The sequence below is a fragment of the Anomaloglossus baeobatrachus genome, chromosome 1 (genome assembly GCF_048569485.1).
Source record: "Anomaloglossus baeobatrachus isolate aAnoBae1 chromosome 1, aAnoBae1.hap1, whole genome shotgun sequence".
NCBI lineage: Eukaryota > Metazoa > Chordata > Amphibia > Anura > Aromobatidae > Anomaloglossus > Anomaloglossus baeobatrachus.
This window is the reverse complement of record NC_134353.1, coordinates 747,006,476-747,029,538: the sequence shown is the minus strand read 5'-3', so window position 1 is coordinate 747,029,538 and position 23,063 is coordinate 747,006,476. Positions and strand designations below refer to the sequence as shown.

The following is a 23,063-nucleotide window of genomic DNA, read 5'->3' as shown; positions in this document are numbered from 1 at the left end:
GGGCTGCCTGACTGTCGGTGTTATTATCTGGCTGCTGCCCATGCCAGGGTCCTAGACCTCCTGCATAACTTCGGATCGAAGTTCTGGGTCCGCCTGGCACACGACTTGTGCCCCTTATCTACTCTAACCCTGCCGTGGAACTGGCCACTTCTCACCAAACATAAGATAGGAATGTCCTACACCACTAAACAAACACTACAATCAGTACACTCACTGCCACGGAGTAAATGCCTGCTCCAGCCCCGGGGACCCCTTATGCCACTGACGGATAACCCTGACCCCTGAGACTGGGTCAGGTAGCACCAGATGGGGTTCTTCTCCCACTTCCGGACATTGTGGGGCAGAGAGACTTTAAGATGCGGTTCTACTTTGAATATGCCCAACTTAAACACTTCATAACCACGCAGGGGCCAGACCTAGCTCGTCCCTCACCCCTAACCCCTTTTGAACTTATCTGTACAGGGGCACCTGACACTAGACATGCAATATCAAGGATTTATGGGATCTTGACAGCAGCAGCAGAAATACCACTTCCTCGCTTCTGTACTGCATGGGAGGCAGAGCTCGGCCAGACATTCTCCAGGGATCAATGGGAACGATGCTTCCGCTTGACCCACAAGTCCGCGGTTGCAACGAGAATGCAAGAGACTTGCTACAAAATCCTCTCCAGGTGGTACAGGGTCCCGTCATCCCTTCATATGTGGTGCCCCGAAATCCCTGACACGTGCTGGCGGTGCGGAGCACAGGGAGGTACCATGCCCCATATCTGGTGGTTCTGCCCGAGCTTGGCGGCCTTCTGGAGCAAGGTACTGGTGGGCATCCAGGAGGTCACGGGGATCTTGGTCCCTAGTCGCCCCGAGGCAGCCCTATTGTTTATGTTTAAAATACCAGAAAAGATGTATAAAAAATCCCTTACTTGACATCTCCTCCATGCCGCCAAGACAGTAATCCCACAACTTTGGAAAGACCCTACCCCCCCGACCATAGAGGAATGGGTGACAGAAGTAAATGTAATACACCGCATGGAGATGGTAATGGCCCAATCGCGGGGCCAGCTAGTGGAAACCTCCTCTAAATGGTATCAGTGGGAATCTTTTCTCTCTGACCCAAGGTTTCTTGCCCTCGTTGACCCTCAGTAAACAGGACCCTCGGCTTGCCACACCTTCCATAGTCATTTTCCTTCTTTTCAGGTTTGCGCCCAACAGACGGGACACCAGTCTCGGCCAACATACTCCTATCCACGTCTTTCACCCCACTGTCCTCCCCCTCTTGTCTCCCCCTCTCACTTCTGATCCACTCTCTTCCTTGTACATCTTTCTTTACCTTCACTTTGGTTTTTTGTTCTATATTAGAAAGTCATGTTGTCCGATTATTTTTTCATTGACAGCTGTAAAGATTACTGAGCCTGAGGCCTTCATCCGCCGTGAAGGCTCCTTGTTTATCAAATTTGTATTCAATGGACAGCGATGTTGTTTGTACTCTTTCCTCTGACAACTAATAAAACTTTAAATTGGAAAAAAAAAGTGTTTATGCAAGAAAATTAGCATAAAACACTTTGAATAGTTGCAGACGTTTTGTGCAAAATCGAGTTATGCAAAAATGTTTTGTTTTTTTTTCACTACAGTTTCAATTGGCTCCACCAAAATGGACAGAGATGGGCAGGACAGGGTGTGCCCATCAAATTTATGGAAAGTAGTGGCGTTTCTTACACCAGAAATGTTACTCCAGTCTGAAACTGGAATAACAATTCTGGCGAGGTGCATGGAGGCAAAGGTCACTGATAAGATAAACCGATTCATTAAGTGGCTTGAGTCTCTTAAAGTATTCAGTGCGTCCCACTCCTGCATGCCCCTCACTAAGATTTATGTATGAAATCCTAGGCTAAATAATTTAAGCCTCAGTTCCCACAATGAGATTTTGATAACCTTTTACACTTTGTATTTTTGCTGCACAAGAAAGGCAGCATTGTACAGTTCCTGCAAAGTGGATGGGATTAATAGAAATCTCGTGCCGCCTGTGCTTCTTTTACACTGTGTAAGCTGACCTGCGCACATTTTTCAAATTCATATGTCAATGTCTCCTGGGGGCGCTTAGTCTTATGCGCTTACTTCCCAACTGACATGCATGAGATGTAGTAAATCTGTGAGTAAAACATTATATATATATATATATATATATATATATATATATATATGTATATCTAATATATAAAGCTGAATGTGTGTGTGTATGTGTGTACGTGTGTGTGTATGTCTGGGATTGGCATCCGCACCGTCGCAGCTACAGCCACAAAATTTTGCACACTCACACTTCTGGACCCCGAGAGCGTCATAGGCTATGTTTCGAGTGGAAATTTTAACCCCGCTCTTTACACTTATTAGCCAAAAAACCTGCCTCCATTAAAGCGAATGGAGCTGGGAGCCACAGTGCAGCCAGAACTTCAGAAGAATGCGCAGCCACGCCCTTATATGGAATGTTGGCGTGTCACAATGCAGCCAGGGAAAGAGACAGACACAGACAGGGAAAGAGGCAGACACAGACAGGGTAAGAAACAGACATAGACAGGGTAAGAGACAGACACAGACAAAGAGACAGACTGACAGGGAAAGAGACAGACAGGGAAAGAGAGGGAAAGTGACAGACAGGGAGTGACAGACAGGGAAAGTGACAGACAGGGAAAGTGACAGACAGAGAAAGAGATAGATAGACAGACAGGGAAAGAGATTGAGACAGACGGAGAAAGAGACAGATAGGGAAAGAGACAGACAGACAAAGAGATAGAGAGATAGATATATACAGAGTAGGAGACAGACAGAGAATGGGAGAGAAACAAAGAGACAGTTACTATCCCGGGCAGCGCCGGGTGCTATGTTGTGAGGCGAAATTTTAACCCCGCGCCTTCCAATTTACCAATCAATTTTGCCCCTATCTACATAATGGGGAAAAAGTGAAACGAAAAGTGTTGGGAGCAAATTGACAGCTGCCAGATGTGAACAAGGGGGACTTAAAGAATGAGAGCGATGGCGCCAAAGAGTATATACCGTACAGTTGCTAAGGTGGGGCCCCGACATGGGATACTCACCACACTCGGGGATATGAACACACACAAAATGCGCCACACACTACCACGTGCTTGAACACATATACCACCCTCAGCACACATCTCACCACACATACACCAACCTCGCCACATAATCGCCCTAAAACACACACAAGTCTGGTATTATCTTTTAAATTTTCCTGTCAAAACATAGTCTACGACGTTCCCTGGGTCACATGAGGTGTCTGTGCAAAATTTCGTGATTGTAAATGCGACGGTGCGGATACACTTTTCATTTCACTTTTTCACCATTATGTAGATAGGGGCAAAATTGATTGGTAAATTGGAACGCGCGGGGTTAAAATTTCGCCACACACACACACACACGCACGCACGCACGCACACACACACACACACACACACACACACACACACACACACCTTTATATATTAGACTAGCTGTACTACCTGGCTTTGCCCGGGTTAATAACTGCTGTTAACAAAATAGAATGTATTAACAAAAATGTATTTTGCACACAAAAACCACAAAACTAATAGATAGAAATGTAATTATTAAAAGGCAAAAACTAAGCAAATAGAAGTATTTCACAACATATATTTCAACACCACAGATATTCCACACAGATTTAACATCCTATGACCTCACACATACTGAGAATGTCCTTTGTTGCCTATATTAACCAATCAGAGCTCAGATTAATTAACTGTAGCAAAATAGAAGCTAAGCTGTGATTGGTTGCTATTGGCAGCCTGATAAATCTCCAGGCAACAGAAAGCCCTCCCCCCTGACAGTATATATTAGCTCACACATACACATATAGACAGGTCATGTGACTGACAGCTGCCGTATTTCCTATGTGGTACATTTGTTGTTATTGTAGTTTGGCTGCTTATTAATCAGATTTTTATTTTTGAAAGATAATACCAGACTTGTGTGTGTTTTAGGGCGATTATGTGGCGAGGTTGGTGTATGTGTGGTGAGATGTGTGCTGAGGGTGGTATATGTGTTCAAGCACGTGGTAGTGTGTGGCGCATTTTGTGTGTGTTCATATCACCGAGTGTGGTGAGTATCCCATGTCGGGGCCCCACCTTAGCAACTGTACGGTATATACTCTTTGGCGCCATCGCTCTCATTCTTTAAGTCCCCCTTGTTCACATCTGGCAGCTGTCAATTTGCTCCCAACACTTTACGTTTCACTTTTTCCCCATTATGTAGATAGGGGCAAAATTGATTGGTAAATTGGAAGGCGCAGGGTTAAAATTTCGCCTCACAACATAGCACCCGGCGCTGCCCGGGATAGTAACTGTCTCTTTGTTTCTCTCCCATTCTCTGTCTGTCTCCCCCTCTGTATATATCTATCTCTCTATCTCTTTGTCTGTCTGTCTCTTTCCCTGTCTGTCTCTTTCTCCGTCTGTCTCAATCTCTTTCCCTGTCTGTCTATCTATCTCTTTCCCTGTCTGTCACTTTCCCTGTCTGTCACTTTCCCTGTCTGTCACTTTCCCTGTCTGTCACTCCCTGTCTGTCACTTTCCCTCTCTTTCCCTGTCTGTCTCTTTCCCTGTCAGTCTGTCTCTTTGTCTGTCTGTCTCTTACTCTGTCTATGTCTGTTTCTTACCCTGTCTGTGTCTGCCTCTTTCCCTGTCTGTGTCTGTCTCTTTCCCTGGCTGCATTGTGACACGCCAACATTCCATATAAGGGCGTGGCTGCGTATTCTTCTGAAGTTCTGGCTGCACTGTGGCTCCCAGCTCCATTCGCTTTAATGGAGGCAGGTTTTTTGGCAAATAACTGTAAAGAGCGGGGTTAAAATTTCCCCTCGAAACATAGCCTATGACGCTCTCGGGGTCCAGAAGTGTGAGTGTGCAAACTTTTGTGGCTGTAGCTGCGACGGTGCGGATGCCAATCCCGGACATACACACACGCATACATACATACACACACACATTCAGCTTTATATATTATATATATATATATATATATATATATATATATATATATATATATACATATACACATACACCCTTCTACTGCATTTTGTGCTGTAGTCCACACGTAACTGTAAAATATATTCAAAACAATGGAAGTAACATAATTTACATAATAGGTGCAGAAATGCTGGAAAAAATCTGTAACGTTAAAAACTTACTAAATACTCATCATGGGAACTTAGACTAAAGAAAAGTTATGGACCTTCCCTGGTTTATCAATCTGCCCTAAATACAGGATGTAAGAGAAAATCATATTTTAGAGCTTATTAACACCTTTTTAGTTAAGGTTAAGGTAGTATTTGCATCATTATTTTTCAAAATTGTATCAGGAGTTGAGAATACATATAAAAAACTATAATTTTCAAAACAAATATGTGACTACAATATTGAACATAGGAACTTGTTGGAGTTACAAGGAAAGAAAAAATAAAGAAGTTATGGGACGATATGTAATGAAAACATCTAACTACTGTTAAATACCTACAAAAATAAAATCAATTGCAATGCTAAAAGCGTTCCTCCACCAGCGGTGCCTCCTGCCCCTGCATTGCTGTGATTATATTGTCTCTACTTTTTAGACTTTAGAACTTTTATAATTGTATCTTGCTGTTCTTTAGTATGTACCCCCAGATCGGAGCGTGCACAAGGAGATCATGATTAATAACTGACCTTTTAACATATCAGGTCTATTATATAATGTGACTATACACCATATATACAGTATATCAATATTATAGAGACATCAGAAACATACAAACCTTGATTGTGAAGATAACAAGTTTTAATTTCGGAGACCTCAATCTGAAGTTTCTGGCAAGGAAATAGCAGCAACACAAGATGATCTAGAAGAGCAGCTACACACAACACAATAGCATGGTGGCCATGGCGACAGAACACTGACAACCAGGCCTCTGTCACGCCTCAAGGGGTGGTGATGTATGGGGTTTACCTTATTCCCTGGGAATTATTTCACTGGTTAAACGTTTGATTAATGAGAAGTGAAGAAGACGGTTTTAAAGTGAACACAGAAAAAATCCAGCACCAGAGATGACCAATCTATAGACAAAAAAACACTTAAACCATATAAAATCTCATCTGAACAGCGTTATTGAATAACATTAGTCCGAGTAATGTTCATTTTTCCAACAGACACAGCACTCTGAAAATTATAGTACTATAAACGCAGCCTTATACATATAGATGTTAACGCCAGCCATACTATATAGAACTGGAAAAATCAGTGCAGAGTTCATGCTATGCTGTACAAATCCACAATATAGCAATTTTGGTGTGAAAAAAGGAGAGGAATTTTATTTATTTGCATTGTAAAAGGTGAAAACCTTGGAAATCAAGATCGGGATTTAACTGAATGTTTTATTGGGAATCTTCACACAGTTCATTATTTAAGAACCTTAAAGGTACCGTCACACATAACGAGATTGCGAGCGAGATCGCAGCTGAGTCACGGTTTCTGTGACGCAGTAGCGATCCAGTTAGCGATCTCGTTATGTGTGACACCTCCCAGCGATCAGACCCCTGCTGTGAGATCTCTAGTCGTTGCAGAATGGTCCAGGCCATTTTCTTCAAAGGCGATGTCCTGCTGGGCAGGACACATCGTTGTGTTTGACAAAGGTTACAACCCTTTTCTCAAGATATTTCTGCAGCAAAAATGCAAAAAAAACGCGGGTAAAAATGCAGTGTGCGCACAGGGCCTAACAGACCTCTTTTGTCTAGTTTTGTGCCTTTTTCGTACTCAATTCATTATTCTATTTATGTATTTTTTTAAGTCTATTGTATTTGTTTTCCGATTTGTAGGTGGAGTTCAGTGATTCCAGTAGTTATCATGTGATTTATTAATTACGACGTTTTGAAAAGTCACAAATTTGGCACAACCTTACTTTAGTTCCCCCTAGTGTATTTTGAGTATACCAAAACGGTACCAATTATAGCACCATTTTGTAAAATGTGCAACTTTGGTGTTAAGATAGTTCAAGACAGGAAAAGAGACAATTTTTTACTTTGCACCAAATTCATAAATCGTGTAAGCCATTTTGAAGAATTTGGAGACAAAAACGGCAACTAATAACACAAGCCAAAAAAAGGAATGGATCAAGGCGAGCAGACAATTGTATTGCATAAAGATAGATCCAGCTACAGGGATACAAATTCCTGAAGTTTATTTCTTCATATTAAAAACTCCAGAAAATATCTATTACAGTTCAGAAGTGGAACACTACCAACGTATTACTGGTGTATGTAGCACCCTAATGTGGGCTTCACACTGTACGATCTATCGTGCGATTGCACGAGCGATCGTACCCGCCCCCGTCGTTTGTGCGTCACGGGCAATTAGTTGCCCGTGGTGCACAAAGTCGTTAAACCCCCGTCACACGTACTTACCTGCTGAGTGACGTCGCTGTGGGCGGCGAACATCCACTTCCTGAAGGGGGAGGGATGTTCGGCGTCACAGCAACATCACACAGCAGCCGGCCAATAGACGCGGAGGGGCGGAAATGAGCGGAACGTAAACATCCCGCCCACCTCCTTCCTTCCGCATCGCCGGCAGGAGCCGCGGGACGCAGGTAAGCTGTGTTCATTGTTTCCGGGGTGTCACACGGAGCGATGTGTGCTGCCCCGAGGACGATGAACAACCGGCGCCATTGAAAATAAACAATTTTTTAAAAATAAGCGACGAGTACATGACTCACGATTTGTGAGCAATTCTGCGTCGCTCGGAGGTGTCACACGAAACGACGTCGCGAGCGATGCCGGATCTGCTTCACGAAAACCGTGACCCCCGACAATGCATCGCGCGATAGCTCGTCTCGTGTGACGCCCGCATTAGTCATGATGTTTGCACCCTATACCTCGTATACAATCCTGTCTGGGAAAACCACTAGCGGGATTACTAGGTGAATACGTGAGTTCATTACAGCCGTGCAGTCCTAAAGAGAGGAAAGTGACCAAAAACCTCACGAATGATGAATTGGGCCCAATGTGTCTGTTTCAAGGTTGCCAATCTGCCACTCACCCGCTTACCACATGCACACATTATCTTGTATTTTTTCCACTATATAAAAGCATGTGAAACTTCATGGTGATAAGTACTGTGGACGTACGTAATGCCATATAATTTCTGTGCCTATCCTTTGCCTGTTTGAAAATAGAATAACTTGTACATCCACATTACAATACAGATGGTGCTTACAGATAAACAAAGAATCCGTATTGAGTCAACATTTACTGTTGCCAGCTTGCTTTCCTTTCTTTCTTCCAATATAATTCACTAATTAATTGCTACATTTAGAACTGTTGCTTTATGGCAACAAATCAGTTGCTGAATTGCATTTTTTTAATTTTATTTTAGTCAACTGGGAACCTGGCTTAAATGAACACCGCAATAGACTGTCAATCTAAAATAGACCAGCACGTGAGATTTATTCCCTGTCTTAAAAATAAACGCAGTGAACTCCATTTGTGTCATCAGCGGCATAGCTCACCTAGGGCAAAGATTGAGTTTGACACCCCCCCCCCCCACCTTCACCCCCACCCCTAACCAGACACACCATGTGCCAGACTGGGCAGCGGCCACATCAGTTGCTTTGTAAAACACACATACACTGGTGAGTAGTGTGTCAGTGTAAGGTGGTAGCTGGTACAAAAGCAGCCTAAACTGAGACGCATATTAGCAATTTGTATTTGAGGTTGGTCACGTGTCCGCCATTGTGTACATCAGGTACTTTCCTAAATGACAAAGCATTTTCAATTCACATGTAATTTCACCACACTGGGAAATCCACAGGTATTACATTTAGAAACCATATCGTTCTAGAAAGGGCGGGCGGAGTGCGGCCCGTAGGCCATAATTGGCCCTCTGTCTGTTCCAGTCCAGCCCGTGGACCGAGACAGCCGAAGAACTGAAAACGGTGGACTGCAGGTCACACCATGCTCTTCTCTCCCATCCCTGCTGCCTGCCGCTCCATGTCCTCGCTATTTGCATTCTCAAGACGCAGACAGCAGTGAACACATTGGTGGAGGACGGTGCCGCTGGCTCCATCTTCAACCAATCAATGTGAAGCACAGCAGACACGATGAAGTCACATTATTGCGTGTGCTGTACAAAGCGTGATTGCACAAGAGGACGGAGCAGAGCGACGAGGGAACAAGTAGGAGCTGAGTATGTGGTGTTTGTTTATCATGTGTAAAGGATGTTTGCTTATAATCATAATGTATAAAGGAGCCTATGTGAGGTCTCAGAAATGTATATAGGCTCATACTATGTATGAGGTTATGTGGGGCTCATAATGTATCTAGGAGACAATGTTGGGGCTCATACTGTATATAGGAGGCTATGTGGGGCTCATAATGTATTTATGAAGCTATGTGATGTCTCATGCTATATTTAGGAGGGAGGCTATGTGGGGGCTCATGCTGTATATAGCAAGCTAGGTGAGGGCTCATGCTAAATATTGCAGGCTATTGAGGGGCTCATGCTGAATATAGGAGGCTATGTGGGGGCTCATGGTGAATATAGGAGGCTATGTTGTGGCTCATGCTGTATTTAGAAAGCTATGTGTGTGTTCATACTGTGTATAGGAGACTGTAGGGGCTCATACTGTATATAAAGGGCTATGTACGGGCTCACAGTGTATATAGAGGGACTATGTGGGGCTCACACTGTATATAGAGGGGCTATGTGGGTGCTCATACTGTATATAGAGAGGCAATGAGGGGGGGCTTATACTGAATATAGACAAAAAAGACTGACTGCACTCCTCGACCTCCTGACGTGTGAACAGGTGCATAACTGAACATGACATAAAATACAAAAAGACAGTTTGCACTCTGATAATGCTAAAGTATGGAAACCATGAATGTGTGAACATGGACCTGCATTACTGCTAAGGTAATCTTATCCTTTATAGCAGGTTCCTACTTGCCCATACACAGGAGGTTTTTAACCTAGAGAGAGGCTTCAGCATAGCGTCAGGGACCCAGTTACGAGATATGCCGTGAAGGGGCAACTGGGCAGATATACAAATGGCCATTTATATATGCTAAATATCTAATTTTTCTCAGATTTTCCTTAGCAGTAATGCAGGTCCATGTTCACACATTCATGGTTTCCATACTTTAGCCTTATCAGAGTGCAAACTGTCTTTTTGTATACTGAATATAGAGGCTATATGAGGGAACCACTGTTTGTAGAGGGCTCATATGGTATATAGGAGGCTATATGGAGCTCATCATGTATTTATGAAGCTATGTGAGGGCTCATGCTATATTTAGGAGGCTATGGGGAGGCTCATGCTGTATATAGCAAGCTCGGTGAGGGCTCATGCTGAATATAGCAGGCTATTGGGGGGCTCATGCTGAATATAGCAGGCTATGTGGGGGCTCATGCTCTATACAGGAGGCTATGTTGGGGCTCATACTGTATATAGTGTGCAGGTTCATACTGTATTTAGGAGACTATGTGGTGCTCATACTATATTTAAGAGGCTATGTAGAGGGCTGTGTGGGGGCTAATACTATATGTAGGGGGTTCATACTGTATATATGGGGGCTGTCTGTGTGCTCATACAGTATATAGTAGACTGTGTGAGGTATAATCCAGTATTTAGGGAGCTTTGTAAGGGCTTATACTGTATATAGGGGGGCTGTGTTTGGGCTCATACTATTCTGTCTCTTCCTTGTAGCAATGAATCCAACCGCTCTAATTATCAGTCCCTTAGATAACTCTATGGTTTACTCACTCTACGGCTTCCACAGATAGTGTTAACTCAGCCCAACGATGACTTGTAGGAAGACAAGGAGAAACGCTGTAGTTTTCTTCTAGAATCTTGTATTAAGTACAAAGTAAAGGCAGGTGAAAAGGAATAATCTGTACAGGGTTGCAGACATGTCTCTTCAGCAATGGTTTCTCTAGACTAAACTGAAGGAGAAGGGAGGAGCATTCTATACAGAAGCCAACTAAGGGAGGTACATAGGGACAAACTTCATACAGTCTAATCTACCTAGTAACAATAAAGGAATTTCTTGATAGGAGGAAAAATATGCAATGCAAGAATTACATACAACAGGTTGTTCCCATTCATGGGACACAACACTCCCCGTCTGAAATCATATGATTTCACAAGTCCTTCTACGATGTAAGGAGTAGATCCTGTCCCTCAATGTCACGAAACCTGTAACGAGATAAGAGACAACACAAAAAATGCAACGTAATGCACTGAATTCAAGTCCATGCTTTGTTGATGACGCATTGTCCTTGCGTAAAAAATGAAAAAGTAGAAAAATGTTAAACATGAATTCAAGTTCAACAAACCCATCTTCAGATTGGGGAAGCCGCAAACATGCCAACTCTTCCTCCAACCCAATAATCCAACGGTAAAGTTTTAATCCAAAGGAAAAGTTCAAGGTTCAATTTGACACGGACAGTTGTGTCTCCGTACAGCAGGGGTAAGGAAAGGTACGCTCCCCGCCGTGGCAGTGTCCAACGACAAAGTTAGTTCATGTAACGTCCTCCTTTGGTAAAAGTAGCACGAGTTCGGTGACTGGACGAATCACACACATGTGCCAGCCGTGGCACGTTGAAGACTTGTAGTTGGTGAAACAGTGAGCAGTGTGAACAAGACAAGCTACGGCTCGTATCTCAGATGACCAACTTGAGAAGCACTCGAAGCGATGAGATCTCAACTTCTGTTTTGATGTCACTGAAGTGTAGCGAGCGGAGACGACCGGTCTAATTTCCTTGTCGGATTCTGGTTCCACCAGCTCGTACATGTTGTCGGCGTAGTTATCGCAGGTCTCCTCGTATAAGATACTTGGAGGTGTCAGCCACATGTTGTCGCCGAGTTTGGATGCAGCAGTGAGTCTCGTTCCTCGGTCAGCTGGATTTTGTTCTGTGGGAATGTGGTGCCACTGTTCAGCATGATCTCTGTCGAAGATGTTTTGCGTAATCTCGACAAAGCATTTCTCCATCTCTGGTTGTCTTTCCAAAGTGCGTTTTAGAGAGGAGGACCTTGCGGTTGCTTGCTGGGAGTTGTTTGGCAACCTTGGCCTTGGAGACCGAAAGGGTAATGGGGCTACCCAACTGTTAGAGTCATTTTGAGAGAACTCTTTATCCATAATCTTTATGAATTCTTTGTCTTCTCTCATCGGAGCCAATTTGTTGTCTTCGTTTGTAGACTCGAACGCTGTTGACCCGAAGTCATCATCCCAGAGATGATATGCATCCGCGCAGTCGGGAGGCTGCTGTCGCCACCTGGTGTCACTCAGCCTCTCTTTCACCCCGTAGTGATGCGGACATGGTTGAAAGTGAGTGCCGCGACCGTTTGGGAGGATGTGCGTCTTGTAGGAGGAGATCGCGTCGGGACTCTTCATTTTGCCTACGCAGACGTTTCCTATGATCACCCAGCCTAAGTCGTAGCGCTGAGCGAATGGCGCATCGTGTGGCCCGTTGATGTGTTGGCGTACTTTGTGTAGCCGGAGGATGTCCCTTCCAATCAGAATCAGGATTTTTGCACTATGATCAACAGTTTGGGATCTTGCTGGCGATAGTTCTCAGGTGAGGGTGGTGAAGAGCTGCCTCAGGTGTCGGAATCTCTTCCCGGTTAGCCGGTATCTGATTGCACTCGACGAGTGTCGGTAGAGGTATCTCTACTAGAGATGAGCGAACCGGTCCCGGTTCGGCTCGAGGCGGTTCGCCGAACGGGGGGTCTGGCTCGAGTTCGGCTCGTCGAACGTTCGACGAACCGAACTAGAACCAATAGGCTATAATGGGAGGCAATCACAAACACATAAAAATGCATTATAAATGTACACAAACAGTTAATAAACATTGCCATAACACTTACCGGTCCTCGCGATCCCTTCTGCACTCTGTCTCCTGCCGCTATTCCATCCGATGATCGCTGAATCCTCCCGGTGACCTGCACTGCCAGCAGAGAAGCAGGACCTATCGTGACGTCAAAATAGCCATGTGACCAGTCACGTGGCTATTATCTCATTGGCTACAGACTGGTCACATGACTATGACACGTCATGTAGGACCTGCGAGTGCATCTCTCCGGTACACGGTGCACATATGTGTATCGCCGTGTACCGGCGACATGCTCTAGCACACGGTCGACTCCCCGTTCCGTTAGGGACCGGCTGACACAGCCGGTCATTAACGGAGATCACCGTTGCCATAGCAACGCAGTTAGCGGTGACGTCACCGCTAACCGCGGCTCCGGGAGCACCGTTGCTATGGTAACGCGTCTGTCAGCGTTACCGCTGTTACCGCTAGCAGCCAGCAGTGATCACTCACGGAGTGAAGGCTGCACGCTGCTTCCCGATTGTAGTGAGCATTGTAGTTAGGATGGAGGTTCCCCAGCCCCAAGTGATGCCCCTCACTACAATCGTCACTACTACTACACTAGAAAGAAAGAAGACAGAAGAGCAGGATCGTGGAGGGCTGACAGGGGTAATAAAGATGGAGTCTCTAATGTGTCTGTGTATTTATTTCTATTAAAGTATTTTTTCTCTGTGTGGTGTCTTTTTTTAACCCTTTATTGGAGATTCTTAATGGCCGGGTCAAACGTGCCTGACATTAAGAATCTCTGGCTTAATACTGGCTGGTAAAACAAAGCCAGTATTAACTCATGATTACCCAACAAGCCACCCGGCTCCAGGGCTGTTGGAAGAGTTGGATACAGCGCCAGATGATGGCGCTTCTATGAGAGCGCCATTTTCTGGGACGGCTGCGGACTGAAATCCGCAGCAGAGGCGCCCACAAACCTCGGGCTAACCTGTGCTGCGGATTCCAATCCCCAGCTGCCTAGTTGTACCCGGCTGGACACAAAAATAGGGCGAAGCCCACGTCATTTGTTTTTTAATTATTTCATGAAATAAGTGAAATAATTAAAAAAAACGGGCTTCCCTATATTTTTGGTTCCCAGCCGGGTACAAATAGGCAACTGGGGGTTGGAGGCAGCCCGTGGCTGCCAGCTGTACCTGGCTAGCATACAAAAATATGGCGAAGCCCACGTCATTTTTTTGGTGGGCAAAAAACTTCTGCATGCAGTCCTGGATGGAGTATGCTGAGCCTTGTAGTTCTGCAGCTGCTGTCTGCTCTTCTCCATACAGACAGACAGCAGCTGCAGAACTACAAGGCTCAGCATACTCCATCCAGGACTGTATGCAGAAGTTTTTTGCCCCCTGAAAAAATTATGTGGCTTCGCCATATTTTTGTATGCTAGCCAGGTACAGCAGGCAGGTACGGCTGCCCCCAACCCCCAGTTGCCTATTTGTACCCGGCTGGGAACCAAAAATAAAGGGAAGCCCTTTTTTTATTATTTCATGAATTTCATGAAATAATTAGAAAACAAATGACGTAGGCTTTGCCCCATTTTTGTGTCCAGCCAGGTACAACTAGGCAGCTGGGGATTGGAATCCGCAGCACAGGTTGGCCTGAGCTTTCTGGGCCCCACTGCTGCGATTTGCAGTCTGCAGCCGCCTCAGAAAATGGCATTTTCATAGAAGCGCCATCTTCTGGCGCTGTATCCAACTCTTCCAGCACCTGCCTGCTATACCTGGCTAGCATACAAAAATATGGCGAAGCTCACGTCCTTTTTTTGTAGCTTTTTGGCAAAAAAAAAAAAAAATGCTTCCCTGGATTTTCCATTGCCAGTGAAGGTAACACCAAGCAGTGGGGGTTAGCAGCCAGTAGCTGCTTGGATTACCCTTAGCTAGCAATACAAAAAATGCAGTGGGAGCTAACATATATTTTTTTTAATTATTTATTTAAATAACTAAAAATAAAATGGGCTTCCCTGTATTTTGATTGCTGGACATCACAGTGCTGTAAAAATAAATCTTTAAAAAAATGACGTAGCGCTCCGCGGTATTTTTGATTCTCAGCGCAGATAAAGCAGACAGCTATGGGTTGCCACCCCCATCTGCCTGCCGTTACCTTGGTTGGCAATCAAAATACAGGGAAGCCCATTAATTTTTTCTATTTAAAAAATAGTTAAAAAAAAAAAATTACGTTGGGTCCCCCCATTTTTGATAGCCAGCTAGGGTAAAGCAGACGGCTGTAGCCTGAAAACCACAGCTGGCAGCTTTACCGTGGTTGGGGATCCAATGTGGAGGTCCCCTCAGGCTCTTTTTTATAATTATTTTATAAATATTAATAATTACACAATAAAAGTAGGGGACCCCCCAAATTGGATCACCAGCCAAGGTAAAGCGGACAGCTGTGGTCTGGTATTCTCAGGGTGGGAAGGTCCATAGTTATTGGGCCTTCACAGCCTAAAAATAGCAGGCCGCAGGCACCCCAGACGTGGCGCATCCACTAGATGCGCCAATCCTGGCGCTTCACCCCAGCTCATCCCGTGCCCTGGTGCAGTGGCAAACGGGGTAATAAATCGGGTTGATACTAGCTGTAAAGTCACCTGAGATCAAGCCCAGCAGTTTGTGATGTCATGGCGTCTATTAGATACCCAACATCATAAACTGTCAGTACTAACAAAAACAAAAAATCGACAAAAGAAATTTATTTGAAAAAACAGTCCCCAAAACATTTCCTCTTTCACCAATTTATTGTAAGAAAAAAAATAAAGGGGTCCCACGACGACTCTGGACCGTCTAGAATATGGGGGGGAGACACTCAGGGAACGTATCCCCCATTTTCTAGGAGTGCGGACCCTTCATGTGAGGAGTGTGGGTGCAATGAATCTGCACTCACTCTCCCCGGGTCCACAGCAGCAGAGTCCATGTCGTAATGGTTGCTACCAAAGCTGCAATGCCCTGCTCATGAGGTAAGGGCATGCCTAATCAGGAGAACTACTGTAGAGGAAGCTCTGCTCACTGGTATATAGGTGCTCAGAGGTAATAATAGATAAAATTAGTGAGTAACCTCGGCACTCTATATCTCCCAGACTAAGTCAGTAAGTCACAATGGATAGTAATGCAAAATCACTCTTTATTGGTCCGTATTAAGAAAATTTTTTTTTCATAAGCATATATGTTTTTGTCCAAAACAAGTTACAAATGACGTTTCGGCCTGAGCCTTCGTCAGATTGGACTTATCTGCATGTAATCATGAAAAATGACAATAATCAGTATCACATAAGAGTGAGAGAACAATAACATAAACTCGAACAATGTAGAGGTACAATTGGGATGCAGCAAAAAAATTGCAACACAGCAAGAAATGAAACACATGATACAAATGTCATAATACAGTACAAGGACAATATAGTAATGACAAATATGGGGTCAGAGTAGACTTAGACAGCTCTGGTACGAAAGAGATGTCAATCATAAAGTAACATGTGCAGTAGGTGTAGAGCTACACTATGCATGGCAGAGCTAATGGGTAGACCGACCATAGAAAAAGTAGAGAAAAAGTGGAGAAAAAGTGGAGAATAAGTGGAACATAAGAGGAGAAAAAGTGGAGAAAAAGTGGAGAAAAAAGTGGAGAAAAAGTGGAGAAAAAGTGGAGAAAAAGTGGAGAAAAAGTGGAGATTAAGAGGAGAAAAAGTGGAGAAAAAAGTGGAGAAAAAAGTGGAGAAAAAGTGGAGCATAAGAGGAGAAAAAGTGGAGAAAAAAGTGGAGAAAAAGTGGAGCATAAGAGGAGAAAAAGTGGAGATTAAGAGGAGAAAAAGTGGAGAAAAAGTGGAGAAAAAGTGGAGAAAAAGTGGAGCATAAGAGGAGAAAAAGTGGAGAAAAAGTGGAGAAAAAGTGGAGAAAAAGTGGAGCATAAGAGGAGAAAAAGTGGAGAAAAAGTGGAGAAAAAGTGGAGAATAAGTGGAACATAAGAGGAGAAAAAGTGGAGAAAAAGTGGAGAAAAAGTGGAGAATAAGTGGAACATAAGAGGAGAAAAAGTGGAGAAAAAGTGGAGAAAAAAGTGGAGAAAAAGTGGAGAAAAAGTGGAGAAAAAGTGGAGAAAAAGTGGAGATTAAGAGGAGAAAAAGTGGAGAAAAAAGTGGAGAAAAAAGTGGAGAAAAAGTGGAGCATAAGAGGAGAAAAAGTGGAGAAAAAGTGGACAAAAAAGTGGAGAAAAAGTGGAGAAAAAGTGGAGAAAAAGTGGAGATTAAGAGGAGAAAAAGTGGAGAAAAAAGTGGAGAAAAAAGTGGAGAAAAAGTGGAGCATAAGAGGAGAAAAAGTGGAGAAAAAGTGGAGAAAAAAGTGGAGAAAAAGTGGAGCATAAGAGGAGAAAAAGTGGAGAAAAAGTGGAGAAAAAAGTGGAGAAAAAGTGGAGCATAAGAGGAGAAAAAGTGGAGATTAAGAGGAGAAAAAGTGGAGAAAAAGTGGAGAAAAAGTGGAGAAAAAGTGGAGCATAAGAGGAGAAAAAGTGGAGAAAAAAGTGAAGAAAAAGTGGAGAAAAAGTGGAGCATAAGAGGAGAAAAAGTGGAGAAAAAGTGGAGAAAAAGTGGAGAAAAAGTGGAGAAAAAGTGGAGCATAAGAGGAGAAAAAGTGGAGAAAAAAGTGGAGAGAACGTGGAGAAAAAGTGGAGAAAAAGTGGAGCATAAGAGGAGAAAAAGTGGAGAAAAAGTGGAGAAAAAGTGGAGAAAAAGTGGAGCATAAGAGGAGAAAAAGTGGAGAAAAAAGTGGAGAAAACGTGGAGAAAAAGTGGAGAAAAAGTGGAGAAAAAGTGGAGCATAAGAGGAGAAAAAGTGGAGAAAAAGTGGAGAAAAAGTGGAGCATAAGAGGAGAAAAAGTGGAGAAAAAAGTGGAGAAAAAGTGGAGAAAAAGTGGAGAAAAAGTGGAGCATAAGTGGAGAAAAAGTGGAGAAAAAGTGGAGAAAAAGTGGAGAAAAAGTGGAGCATAAGAGGAGAAAAAGTGGAGAAAAAAGTGGAGAGAACGTGGAGAAAAAGTGGAGAAAAAGTGGAGCATAAGAGGAGAAAAAGTGGAGAAAAAGTGGAGAAAAAGTGGAGCATAAGAGGAGAAAAAGTGGAGAAAAAGTGGAGAAAAAGTGGAGAAAAAGTGGAGCATAAGAGGAGAAAAAGTGGAGAAAAAGTGGAGAAAAAGTGGAGAATAAGTGGAACATAAGAGGAGAAAAAGTGGAGAAAAAGTGGAGAAAAAGTGGAGAATAAGTGGAACATAAGAGGAGAAAAAGTGGAGAAAAAGTGGAGAAAAAAGTGGAGAAAAAGTGGAGAAAAAGTGGAGAAAAAGTGGAGAAAAAGTGGAGATTAAGAGGAGAAAAAGTGGAGAAAAAAGTGGAGAAAAAAGTGGAGAAAAAGTGGAGCATAAGAGGAGAAAAAGTGGAGAAAAAGTGGACAAAAAAGTGGAGAAAAAGTGGAGAAAAAGTGGAGAAAAAGTGGAGATTAAGAGGAGAAAAAGTGGAGAAAAAAGTGGAGAAAAAAGTGGAGAAAAAGTGGAGCATAAGAGGAGAAAAAGTGGAGAAAAAGTGGAGAAAAAAGTGGAGAAAAAGTGGAGCATAAGAGGAGAAAAAGTGGAGAAAAAGTGGAGAAAAAAGTGGAGAAAAAGTGGAGCATAAGAGGAGAAAAAGTGGAGATTAAGAGGAGAAAAAGTGGAGAAAAAGTGGAGAAAAAGTGGAGAAAAAGTGGAGCATAAGAGGAGAAAAAGTGGAGAAAAAAGTGAAGAAAAAGTGGAGAAAAAGTGGAGCATAAGAGGAGAAAAAGTGGAGAAAAAGTGGAGAAAAAGTGGAGAAAAAGTGGAGAAAAAGTGGAGCATAAGAGGAGAAAAAGTGGAGAAAAAAGTGGAGAGAACGTGGAGAAAAAGTGGAGAAAAAGTGGAGCATAAGAGGAGAAAAAGTGGAGAAAAAGTGGAGAAAAAGTGGAGAAAAAGTGGAGCATAAGAGGAGAAAAAGTGGAGAAAAAAGTGGAGAAAACGTGGAGAAAAAGTGGAGAAAAAGTGGAGAAAAAGTGGAGCATAAGAGGAGAAAAAGTGGAGAAAAAGTGGAGAAAAAGTGGAGCATAAGAGGAGAAAAAGTGGAGAAAAAAGTGGAGAAAAAGTGGAGAAAAAGTGGAGAAAAAGTGGAGCATAAGTGGAGAAAAAGTGGAGAAAAAGTGGAGAAAAAGTGGAGAAAAAGTGGAGCATAAGAGGAGAAAAAGTGGAGAAAAAAGTGGAGAGAACGTGGAGAAAAAGTGGAGAAAAAGTGGAGCATAAGAGGAGAAAAAGTGGAGAAAAAGTGGAGAAAAAGTGGAGCATAAGAGGAGAAAAAGTGGAGAAAAAAGTGGAGAAAAAGTGGAGAAAAAGTGGAGAAAAAGTGGAGCATAAGAGGAGAAAAAGTGGAGATTAAGAGGAGAAAAAGTGGAGAAAAAGTGGAGAAAAAGTGGAGAAAAAGTGGAGAAAAAGTGGAGAAAAAAATGGAGAAAAAGTGGAGAAAAAGTGGAGAGAAAGTGGAGAAAAAAATGGAGAAAAAGTGGAACACCCTTTGGTACCTTTCATGTGGCACTAAGGGGTGCTTAGCTTTGTATTTAGCCAAAAAAATGAAAAAAAAATGACATAGGGTTCCCCCTAGTTTTGTAGCCAGCTAGGGTAAAGCAGACGGCTGCAGCCTGCAGACCACAGCTGGCAACCTCACCTTGGCTGGTAATCCAAAACTGAGGGCACCCCACGCTGTTATTTTAAATTAAATAAATAATTAAAAAAAAAAACACGTAGGGGTCCCCCAAAATTGGATCACCAGCCAAGGTAAAGCAGACAGCTGGGGCCTGATATTCTCAGACTAGGGAGGTCCATGGTTATTGGAATCTCCCCAGCCTAAAAATAGCAGGCCGCAGCCGCCCCAGAAGTGGCGCATCCATTAGATGCGCCAATCCTGGTGCTTCGCCCCAGCTCATCCCGCGCCCTGGTGCGGTGGCAAACGGGGTAATATTTGGGGTAAATACCAGATGTGTAATGTCACCTGGCATCAAGCCCTGGGGTTGGTGAGGTCAGGCGTCTATCAGATACCCGACATCACCAACCCAGTCAGTAATAAAAAAAAATAGACGACAAACACATTTTTATTTGAAAAAACACTCCCCAAAACATTCCCTCTTTAACCAATTTATTAGATTGAAAAACAAATCCAGGTCTGGTGTAATCCAAGGGGTTGCCATGACGATCCACACTGTCCCAGTCAATGAAGAGCAGGATGTTCCCCATTGACTGGGAGAGCAGTGCAGTGACCTGAGCTAACATCAATGGGTCAGCCCAGGTCACTGCAGGGGGGTGACAAGTGCTGCTGTCAGCGAGGTACATTACCTGCGCTGATCTCCAGCACACTGACAGCCCCTGTCACTGAGGTCAATGACCGGCGCCTTCACAGCAAGTATCGCGAGAGGTCCGTGACGTCACCGCTAGTCAGTCTCGGGTCGGAAGCGATAGGTGATGTGACAAGCGGCGGCCATGGAGGACAGTGACAGCGCTGAGGTCGGGATGGCGGGACTTCATCACCGCAGGTAAGCCGAGCGAGCGAGCGAGCGAGCGAGCGGGCGGGCGGGGGGGGATGGGGGGGATGGGGGGGGATGGGGGGGGGGATGTGTGTGTGTGTGTGTGTTTGTGTATGTATGTGTACATGCCGCGGGCAGGAGGGGGCGGAGCGAGCTGAGCGGGAAAGTGTGGGCTTCCTGCACGTAACTAAGATAAACATCGGGTTACTAACCAAAGCGCTTTGCTTGGATACCCGATGTTTATCTTGGTTACCAGCTTGTGGCAGGCTGCCAGCGATGGCTCCTGCACACTGTAGCTGTAAAAAGCCCTGCTTTTTGCTGCTAGAACCGTTCTCGAACGTATCTAGAACTATCGAGCTTTTGCAAAAAGCTCGAGTTCTAGTTCGATCTAGAACATGCCCCAAAATCACTCGAGCCGCGAACTGGAGAACCACGAACCACGAACCGCGCTCAACTCTAATCTCTACAGTATTTTCAAGAGATGTTACCACGAGACCACTGGCTCTTCTTCCACAAGCTTCTGAGATGCCGCTGCAAGTACCTAGTGTGTAAGGGTAGGCATTTCCTTTTAAGCCGAACAAGTCGAAGAGTTCAGACCTGGCGAGTGACCTGTTGCTCTGGTCATCCAGGATGCTGTACACCTTCACGGCCCTTTCTGGGTGACCTTTGGGATATACCCTTACTAGGCATATTTTTGCACAAGACTTGTCCCAGAGATCTTCTCCGCAGACTGCGGTGCACGAGGAGGATACTGTGAGGTGGTTTGCAGCTTGGCCGGTACTCTCCCCGCCATGACTTGTGGTAGGAGAAGGTGTGGGTGCAGGATCAGGCTGAGATGGGTGGAGCGCTTGTACGTGATCCGTGCTGTCGCACTCCATGCACTTAATTGTAACCTTACAGTCCTTGGCAAGGTGTTCTGTAGAGGCACAACACCTAAAACATACCCCAAACCCTTTCAAGAGTTCCTTTCGTTCTTGAAGGGGTTTCTTCCTGAAGCCAATGCACTTCTTCAGGGGGTGTGGCAGTTTGTGAATAGGACATTGGCGGTTCGGATTTTCCGCCTTCCCGCCTTCAGTGCCATTGTCTGGTGCTGACGGTGTAGGTGGTAGAACATCGGTCTTTTTGACTGATACTGGACCCCTACATTTTCTGTCATTTTGATGAGTGCTTTCATACCTAGGAGCTGGTGAAGTGGAGTCGGTGGGTTCTCCACAGGTGAAGCTGGGGTCTGCCTTACGTTCCGCGATGCCGTTGATGAACTCGCAGAAGTAGGAGAATGGAGGGAAGGACACTTGGTGCTCTTTTTTATAGTTTGTTCCTACCGTAGTCCACCTTTCCTGCACGTTGTAAGGTAACTTGGCGACTATGGGTTTCACCCCACGAGCGGTGTCCAGGTAGCTGAGGTCAGGTAGGTGTGTGTCTGTTTTGGCCAGCTGGAGCTCGGACAGCAGGTCGCTGAGTTCCTGGTACTTTGAAGCATCCTTGCTAGATATTTTGGGAAGGTCGTATAGTTGTTTCAGCAATGCATCTTCAATTGCTTCAGGACTGCCGAAGCCTTTCTCTAGCCTGTCCCATGCGGTTGCAAGACCAGTTGTTGGGTCACTGATGTAGATGGATCTGAGTCTCTTGATTCTCTCAGTAGACCGTGGCCCTAGCCACCTGATTAGCAAGTCCAGCTCTTCAGCAGCTGTAATGCCAAGGTCACGCGTTGCAGTTTTGAAGGCACACTTCCACCCTCTGTAGTTTTCGGGCTGGTCGTCAAACTTTGTGAGACCGGTGTTGGTAAGTTCTCGGCGAATCATGTACCTCGCAAAGTCGGACATGTCTGATCTTTCCAACATTGGGGGCACATTTGCTGACTGTGTGGTGCTGGTTGCGTGATTCGTAGCTTCTTGGTTCGGGAACATGGGAAAGTACGGAGTGGCATGGGCGTTTAGACCAGTGATCGGTTTGGTGTGTACAATCTCCGTTCTATACGGGGCCGGTACTACATAGTTGTTGGGAGTGTAGCGCCTTGCCGGCATGTTAGGTTGCATGTAGACATGGGCATACGGAGGTTGCTGATGCGCAGGGTGTGGCTGTGCATTGTAATATGAAGCTGGTTCAGACTTGAAAGTCTGAGGTGCATTGGACTGACCTGGAAGGCTGGAAGCTGTAGGTGGATCAGTGTCTTGAGGCTCTGGAGAAGTGTTAGCACTGACGGGAATGTTGATGGTAGTTGGCGGTCGTCGGCTTGGCTCAGCACGTAATCTCTTGTACGCTTAAGTGAGTCTTCTGTGTTGAGATAACACAAACTGGCGCTGCCTTCTTGGCTCCCACCCAGAGCTTGCTCAAAGACTTTTAGCCTTGCCATGGCCGCCACATGTTCACATTCCTTCTGAAGGGCTTCAATTTCTGCTTCCTTGCGTGCAGATTCTGCTTTCATCTCCGCTTCCTTGCATGCAGATTCTGCTTTCATCTCCGCTTCCTTGCGTGCAGATTCTGCTTTCATCTCTGCTTCTCTGTGTGCAGATTCTGCTTTCATCTCTGCTTCCTTGCGTGCAGATTCTCTTTTCATCTCTGCTTCTCTCTGGGCGAAGATGGCGTGTACTTTTGTTGTTTCTGCTTCAGCGCGCGCCTTTATGA

At 44.6% G+C, this 23,063-nt stretch overlaps 1 protein-coding gene across 2 annotated transcripts in view; it reads right to left on the bottom strand.

Moving 5' to 3' along the window:
• MORN3 (MORN repeat containing 3) overlaps positions 1-5,894 on the bottom strand; it is a 60,182-nt gene extending 54,288 nt beyond the window's left edge. For both annotated transcript variants that reach the window (XM_075323426.1, XM_075323435.1), the window contains exon 1: positions 5,805-5,894. The gene's annotated coding sequence lies outside the window, so the exon portion shown is untranslated. The remainder of the gene's footprint in view (positions 1-5,804) is intronic.
• Between the last annotated feature and the right edge of the window lie 17,169 nt (positions 5,895-23,063).